We start from the raw sequence: 7,446 nt of genomic DNA, 5'->3' as shown, positions 1-7,446 counted from the left end.
GTCTGTAGATCAACCACTTGGTTGAGCTTCTGACCTCTTTATTGCTTTTGTTGCCCACTTGCTCACCTGGCAAGCACTAAGCACATAGTAGGCCCCTTGTGAATACTTTCTAGGTTGAATAGATGGAGGCTTCTTGTTGTGGCAGATTGAAGAAGTGGAGCGTGATGGGCTGGTGCAGACGTCACCCAGAGGGAGGTACCTTCTGGGGAGGGGGGCTGCCTCCACTTCTGTGTAGACAGAGCTGCCTTGCCATCTGTTTTTGCATCTCCCTGCTGTCTCTTCCTCCTGCCTTAGTGCCATCCTGCCTGCCTCTCTGTTCCAGCCCCATCCCAGAGACCTCATAAGCTAAGTGCTATTCTCAGGACCCTGAGTGACCCTGATTGGGGGAAGCGGCCAGATAGGAGGGTGTGGATATGTGTATGTGGAGGGGGGTTAGGAGTGTGGAAAAATGAGAGTAAGTGAAATAATAGGAAGGAGAAAGGAAATGAAGCAGAGGGGGTGAGAAAAGAAGGAGGGAGAAAGGGAGAAACTCAAAGAGAAATGGAGTCGGAAAGAGGGGCTGAATGAGATGGGGAGGTGGAAATAGAGTGTGTGCATGTGTGTGCATGCCCTTGCGTGCCTGAGAGAGGCAGAGAGACAGACAGACAGCTGTAATTGTAAAAGCAAGAATCTGCATCCTGCAATTGAATTGCAGGGCCAAAGGGCAAGAGAGTGAAACCAGGAAACAGCAGGAGCTGAATAGCAGACTGGAGATAAGTTTGAAATTGCCGAGAGCAGTGGAAGAAGTATCTGGATTGCAGTTGCCTCTTGAATCAGAGATGTTGTGCTCTCCAGGAGCATGGGGATTCTTACTGTTTGGATCCATGTTGGGCACTTCACCCATCCCTCTGGGACATGAGACAGAGAGGGGTGGTGCGCACACTGTTCCCTGCCATTTTGGAATGGGGACAGAGGGATGTATTGATGGAGTCTTGTCAGAGAGGTGTTACCTTTATGACAAAGGGCCTAGTCTCTTAACTCTTGCCTCCAAATTCTCCTCTAGAGCCTGGCCCTACAGTTGCTCTCTATGTAAATCTGGTCCTCAGAAGGGTCCTAAGAGATGGAGCCTTGGACTTTCTACCTGCCGTTCCTCCCCTCTGGAGGCTCCTTCCTTCTAAGGACCAGGGTGCTAGTTGGACAGTCAGAGTGGCATCTCACTTACCTGCTCATGAAGCTTCCGGGAGCCAGGAGACCACTAATGTAAGTTTTTAAAGGTGGACTGGAGCCTGGTGCCAGTGGAGTTGATGTCATGAGAATTGCTTCTCTCCCTCAGACTTTGAAATTGCCTTGCTTCTCGAAAGAGCTCTGTTCCCAGGAAACTCAGTACTAACCCAGCGAAGGCTCTGAGGGAGAGAGACTCTATGATTGTGTTTGGGGAGGTAAAGATATACCTACTGTGGTCCTCTTCTGGGTTGGAGAAGGGAGATGTATGAAGTCACGTTTGTGTCCCTGGGAAAGGTTGAGGTAAAGAAATTGAAGAGTTAACAAGAAGGAACTGGAGCCTCAAGAGTGAGATGGTGGCCTGAGCACCTTGGGCTTAAGCTTCCAGATTTGGGGCTAAAAGTCATGTTTTGCCACCAGAGAGTCTGATGACCTGGCCAACCCTCTTCTCTTGAACCTTCTGTAGTTTCCTGGGCTCACCATGAGGCTTACCCCTTGCCCCTCTCTGTCAGGTCTGGAGACATTTGAATAATGAATTCTGGTTAAGACTGAAAACCTCGAAGTTCCATCTGTAACAAGACTCGAAATAATTACAGCTGATGATTGCCTGGTACACTCAGCCAGAAAAAACAGAACAGCTTTTGGCCGCCAGCAATTACAAGCAGCACCGGCTCCAGCACAGACAGAACTTTTAAATGAATACATGAATACATTGCTGAAGATCAGAAGGCGAGAGAGCCTGTTAGGGCTGAGTATGGGAGTGGGGGAAATGAATTGGCAAAAACTAAATGACTTCACCCACCATGAGAGAGAGAGAGAGAGCTCCCTCCCCCCACGCTTTGCCCATCCTAATTTATAACTATGAAATAGCAGAAAGAGTTGACATGGGGTGGCGTTCTAGGGGTTCTATGTTTTTGAGCTTTCTCCAATTTGAGCTCTCATCGTGGGAGACAGTGAGATAAAGTAGCTTGCTTGTCACAAGTGTGGTTTGGAGTTAGAGAACATGGTGCTTCTTCTTGCGTGGTGTAGGGAAGATGATATAAGTTTTGGAATCAGAGGAAACTGTGCCCAAATCCCGGTTTTGCTGTAACTGTTATCTTGCTTAGCCACTGAACTACTATGAACCTCAGTTTTCTCATCTGTGCATACCTTCTTCAGAGTGTTCCCATAGGGACTAATAAGATAGTGTCTATAAAGCATCTTACATTGCTGGCTGGAATAGAATAAGTATTCAGTAAGTATTCAGTGGTCTTCATCCATCTGCTCTTCTTCCATCCATGAAGAACTCTCTACTCCTTTCTTGTTGGTTTTATCTCATTTCTTTAATCCTTACTTGCATTGGCTGAACCTATTTGACCTCACTCATTTATTTAGAGGAACGAAGGTGTTCAAGGCCCTCTGGGAAAAGATTTGGCTAGTTATTTGTTTAAGGACTTTTAAAAATGAAACTGCAAGAACTTCTGAGCCAAGGTGGAGAGGATAGGGTGATTGTGTTTTTACCTTCTACTTCCTTGACTTCTCATTTTGTACAAGTTTACTTTGATATCCCTGCCTGATTCACATCTGCCTTTGGTGGCTAATTCCAACTAGGATTAGAAGTGGAAGCCTGAAACTCTTGGGATTTTAAAAACTAGTAGATGAACCATCAAAGTTCTTGTAATCAGCCCACTGGAGTGCAGATTTGCAATCTTATTTGAAGACTGCTTTCATTTCGGTGTACTCCGGTTCCTCGCCAGCCTCTCTAACTCAACCCTCCCACTCCCATCTGTGAGTTCAGGCAGGGTTTAAAGGCTGCTTCCTGTCCTCATACACTGGAGCCATCTGAGTGAGAATTCACAGACCAGCCTCTGTGCAAACCCTCTGGTGCTCTCCAGGAAATTATCTCGGCAAACCCAGGGCAGCCGTTTCTTCTCTGCAAAGCAGGGTACCTGGCTAGCTTCCCCTCTCATTATCCATCATCTCTCCCATATTTCCTATTCTCTCATTTACAATCATCTGCATGAGGCTCTGTTGTCCCCCGTTCATTCTTCACTTTTATCTCAAACAAGAGACATCTTCAAGGGGCCCTGGGTTCTATGCCATCTTCCTGATGTCCCCTGAGTGGTCAGGGATGGGGAGTCAGCACATCTCTTGGATCTGATTGGTTGTTTTAACTTTACTCGCAGAGCCCCTCTGAACTTTAAGGTTAGGCATGTCTCAGCCATTTAAGAGGAGCTGCACTGCTTCTGGCTCTTTCTCTGCCTGCCTTTGGGCTTTCTCATTGCTCCTTGGTGCTTGCTTCTAGTAGGGCAAAGGTAGGTGGACATGGAAGAGAAAATGATGCCAGAGAAAGTAGTTTCTATGATTTAAAATGAAATGTATGGAGGCAGCATACACTGGTGAGAGAAGCACTGGCCGTGGGATCAAAGGTCAGGGGTGGAATTTGGGATGCTGACCTAGAGCAAATCTCAGGCTCTTCATGTGTTAAGTGGAGTTGCCACAAGTGTTGGGCATTATGAGTCAAAGCATGTGGAAATGATAGCCGAGGAGGGCACGCGCACTCAATAATGGCACACATGCCTCAGATTAAGTCCTTCAGGTTTTCCTGCTCCCCCTGTGGACACAGGGATGTCACTTTTACCTGTGCTTTAAGGGGATTTAGGAGAAGGGGCTACAGAGGTGTTGGGGGGCAGGGGGACTTCCATGGTCCTATGAGGGCTCATACTCTTTCTACCGTAAGAGAACTCTTCTAGAATTACCTAATAATGACAGCCCTCCCTCAGAGTTGCTTGGGGAGTAGTGATGCTCTCCCCTGATCACTCAGTTTCCTGCTGAAACCCCACCTCTTCCCTGACCCTTTCATACCACTCCCTAGTCAAGGCCAACCTTCGGCTCTGTGAAGTGCTGTGTCAGGCTAAAGGCACTGGCCTGGCTGCAGAAAGCCTGTTGATGCTACTAGCTGACTGGGGTCCAGCCAATTTAAGCCCCTTTTAGATCAAGTTTGGGTACATAAATGGACAGTAATTATAACACTTTGTGATGCTGAACAATTTTCTTAATCTCTCTAAGCTGCTGGGTTTTGTTTTGAAGAACTTTTACTGCTGAAAAAAAGCTTGACTTCATTGGTATTAATTCTTTTAAAATTTACTGCCTTGCATTATCTATATTATCTACACATATGTATCTATCTACCAACATATCTATTCTTTAGATGAACTTGAGGTTCTCTGAGGGCTGGAACTGTCTCATAGATAGTACACAAATATTTACTGATTATTAAATAATCAGCATTGAGATGGTTCTGGAGCTGCAAAGATGAATGACACATGATTCTTATACTCCAGGAACTCAGGACAGAGAGAGAAAGCCAGGAAGACAGACAAGAAGAGAGAGAGACAGAGATACAAATAGATAGTTAGAGGGAGACAGAAACTGAGAGACCCCTAATAAAAAAATTGGCGTCTAAATTTCCTGTTCCTATGATAGTACCTTCCATATGGTATGTGAATTTCTCAGTAAATACTTATAAATTGACTGATAAATAAGCCTAATTCCCTCATGGCAGCAAAGAATGTTCTGAACTTTAAGTGGAATTAGTAACTGGTAGAGGATTTTTGGTTAAACTTGGTGGTGTGAACACATGGTTTCATCTTGACTCCTCCCCTAAAGTCCACTAAAATGGCAGTAAAGGAGTAAAAGAAAGAAATATCAATAAATACAAGAACATTAAGAAAAGAGACAGCATATGAAAGAAGACCATAAATATTAGGAGATGGAAAGAAGATGAGAGAAAGGCCTTTCAAAATAGATAAGCTAAAACTTAAGCTCCTGTGTGTGTGTGTGTGTATGTGTATGTGTGTGTATTTGAATGCTGAACACACCGAAAGCAAACTGAAAAGTCTTGGGCCTTGGATTTGAATTCACTAGCTGCCTCTGTGGCTGAAAAGAGAAGGTTGGTTTGCCAAAAAGCAGTAGACCTTAGATTACCTACCCCTGCCTGTGCAGCTCTGTGATTGCTCTGTCCCTACCCCGGCAGAAACTGGGAGGTTTGCACAGGGGAGGAAGAGGTGAGACATTGTTCCGAAGATAAAGCAGGACTAAGTGACAGTTTGCATACTAAACAGGGAGACTTCCAACCGCCTTCTCTCATCCTCCTCCCCAAACCGGGCAACCAACCCTTCTAGTGGGAGATGGGATGATTCCTCTCTGGGAAAGTTGATTGGCGTTTAATCAAAGATTTTCAGATATTGAGCATAGCCCAATCAAAATGAAGCCCGCTTGAGCTATATGTCCATCATGGACTGGCTAGGGTTACTGTTCTAAGTTGTCCTCACCCTGGGACTCAATGAGGCAGCTATTATTGGTCACGTTAGCCATCATCATGGCAGAAGGAACTAGTGTTGTGAATTCTGTGCAGGTTCCTAAAGCTCCCCACGGAATGACGCATATCATTCCCGCACACTTTTCATTGGCCATAGCAAGTCATTTGGCCATGTCTAACTTTAAAGTTGGTAAGGGACTGAAACTTTACCATGTGCCTGGAAGGAGAATTGGAATATTTGTGCACAATTTGGACAGCAGCCTTCCCATCTGGTCCCAAAATATTCTATGTACTCTTCTTCCCACATGCAAAGTACACTTATCGCTCCTTGGGGTAGATGGCTCTGCTGTCTCATCTAGTGATAATATCAAGCTCAACCTCTGGAACAGTGGTACATGCTACCAGTTTCTTTCTCAAAGGATGCTGCTTGGGGGTCTGTATTTCAGGCACACATGTGGCTCCCAGCAATCTGGTGCCCCAGGAATTAAACACACACACACACATACAGATACGCCACACCCCAAACAAAAAGCCAAATAACAAAATAAACAAGTTCCTTGCCTCCCCTCCATCCTTCCAACATATAATCAGGGAAGAGGACAGAACAACTCTGCTCTTATTCAGAAAGGAGATAGTGGTGAATGCCTGGGCAGTCATGCTTAGCCTGGCCCCTGGCCTCAGGGAGGCAATGTTCCTTTCCTCAAACTTGCTCCCTGGCCCGCTGTGTTCTGTGGGTCCTTGCTCTGCCTTGTCCAATGTTCTCCCTTTTTTTTTTATTATCCTTCATTGCCTCGTTTGAGGTGGAGGTTGGGGAATAGCCTTCCTTTGGCACAAAGCAGACTTGTTATCCTGCTTCTCCACAGATCATGGGAATTCAGGGGTCATTTTAAGTTTTGAAGGGTCACCATCCAGGCTGACAGTTCACTTGACAGGATAAAGCTCTCAAAAATGTAGTTAGCTTATTATTTATTTGATTATAGTCAGTGCCATGTGCAAATAACCACACACACACATAGTCCCTTTATTAAAAAAACTTCTTAAATTTGCTACATATATTTGCTCTCTTGCTCTCATGTCTTTATCTTTCTCAATTTAATTATAGGTACCTTGGAAAAATCTGATCAGGCTTTGCTGGGAGAGCTATACCTGTAGCCTCATACCTAAGTCATTTTTTCATTTGAAAGGATTTTCTGGATGCCATAACTTTTTTCCAAAAAATGAACATCGTAGTCCATTCAGGAGTTTTAGCATTGGAGATGGTGGCCATGCTTTTGTGGATCTTACTTTAAGGTTAATTTATAATCATTCTTTAAAAAATTTTTCTGATAGACTTTCTTGTTGTTTTCTATTACCATTTGGGTTTGAGAAGCTGCTCCCTCTTCCAGCCATGAAAACGGTTGACACTGACTCTGTTCCATTGCATTCCTATTTGGTTACCTGCAAGTTCTTTCCTAGGCTCATCACTATCTTTTGTATTTAGCTTTATACCAAATATAACTAACATCAGCAAATGCACACTCCTAATACTTTGGTTTCCTAGGCAACAAGTTCACTAGGTTACTGGATTAGAGTTCTCCAGAGAATCCAAACTGATAGGATGTATCTATATCTATATCTGTATCTGTATCTGTATCTGTATCTATATCCCTCTCTCTCTCTCCTTTTCTCTCTCTCACTTTCTCTCACTCTCTTTCTCTCTCTCTCTCCATAGACAGTCTGAAGGTCTGAGAACCAGGAAAGCCAGTGATGTCAGTTCTAGTCAAAATCCTAGTCTGAAAGCAGAAGACCTACGTCCAAGCTCTAATGAGGTCAGAAGGAGAGAGGAAGAATCTTTTTTTATTCAGACTTTAGTTCTCTTCAGGCCCTCAGATGGTTAAGGCCTACCCGCAGTGGGAGATGCAATCTGCTTCCCTCGGTCTACCTAGTCAAATGTTAATCTCATCCAG

At 44.6% G+C, this 7,446-nt stretch overlaps 1 long non-coding RNA gene across 13 annotated transcripts in view; it reads left to right on the top strand.

The window, feature by feature from the left end:
• The first annotated feature begins 210 nt into the window (after positions 1-210).
• The window catches only part of LOC139083900 (uncharacterized), a 100,754-nt gene continuing 93,518 nt past the window's right edge, over positions 211-7,446 (top strand). For 6 of the 13 annotated variants that reach the window (XR_011540978.1, XR_011540979.1, XR_011540976.1 and 3 more), the window contains exon 1: positions 212-1,239. This is a non-coding gene — a long non-coding RNA (uncharacterized lncRNA). Of the gene's footprint in view, positions 1,240-6,602; positions 6,791-7,211; positions 7,309-7,446 lie in introns of all 13 variants that reach the window. The other 7 variants (XR_011540983.1, XR_011540986.1, XR_011540982.1 and 4 more) reach the window with 5 other exon arrangements.

This window comes from Equus przewalskii, chromosome 6, assembly GCF_037783145.1.
Source record: "Equus przewalskii isolate Varuska chromosome 6, EquPr2, whole genome shotgun sequence".
NCBI classification, from domain to species: domain Eukaryota; kingdom Metazoa; phylum Chordata; class Mammalia; order Perissodactyla; family Equidae; genus Equus; species Equus przewalskii.
The sequence above is the reverse complement of the archived record's forward strand: the minus strand, read 5'-3'. Positions and strand labels throughout refer to the sequence as shown.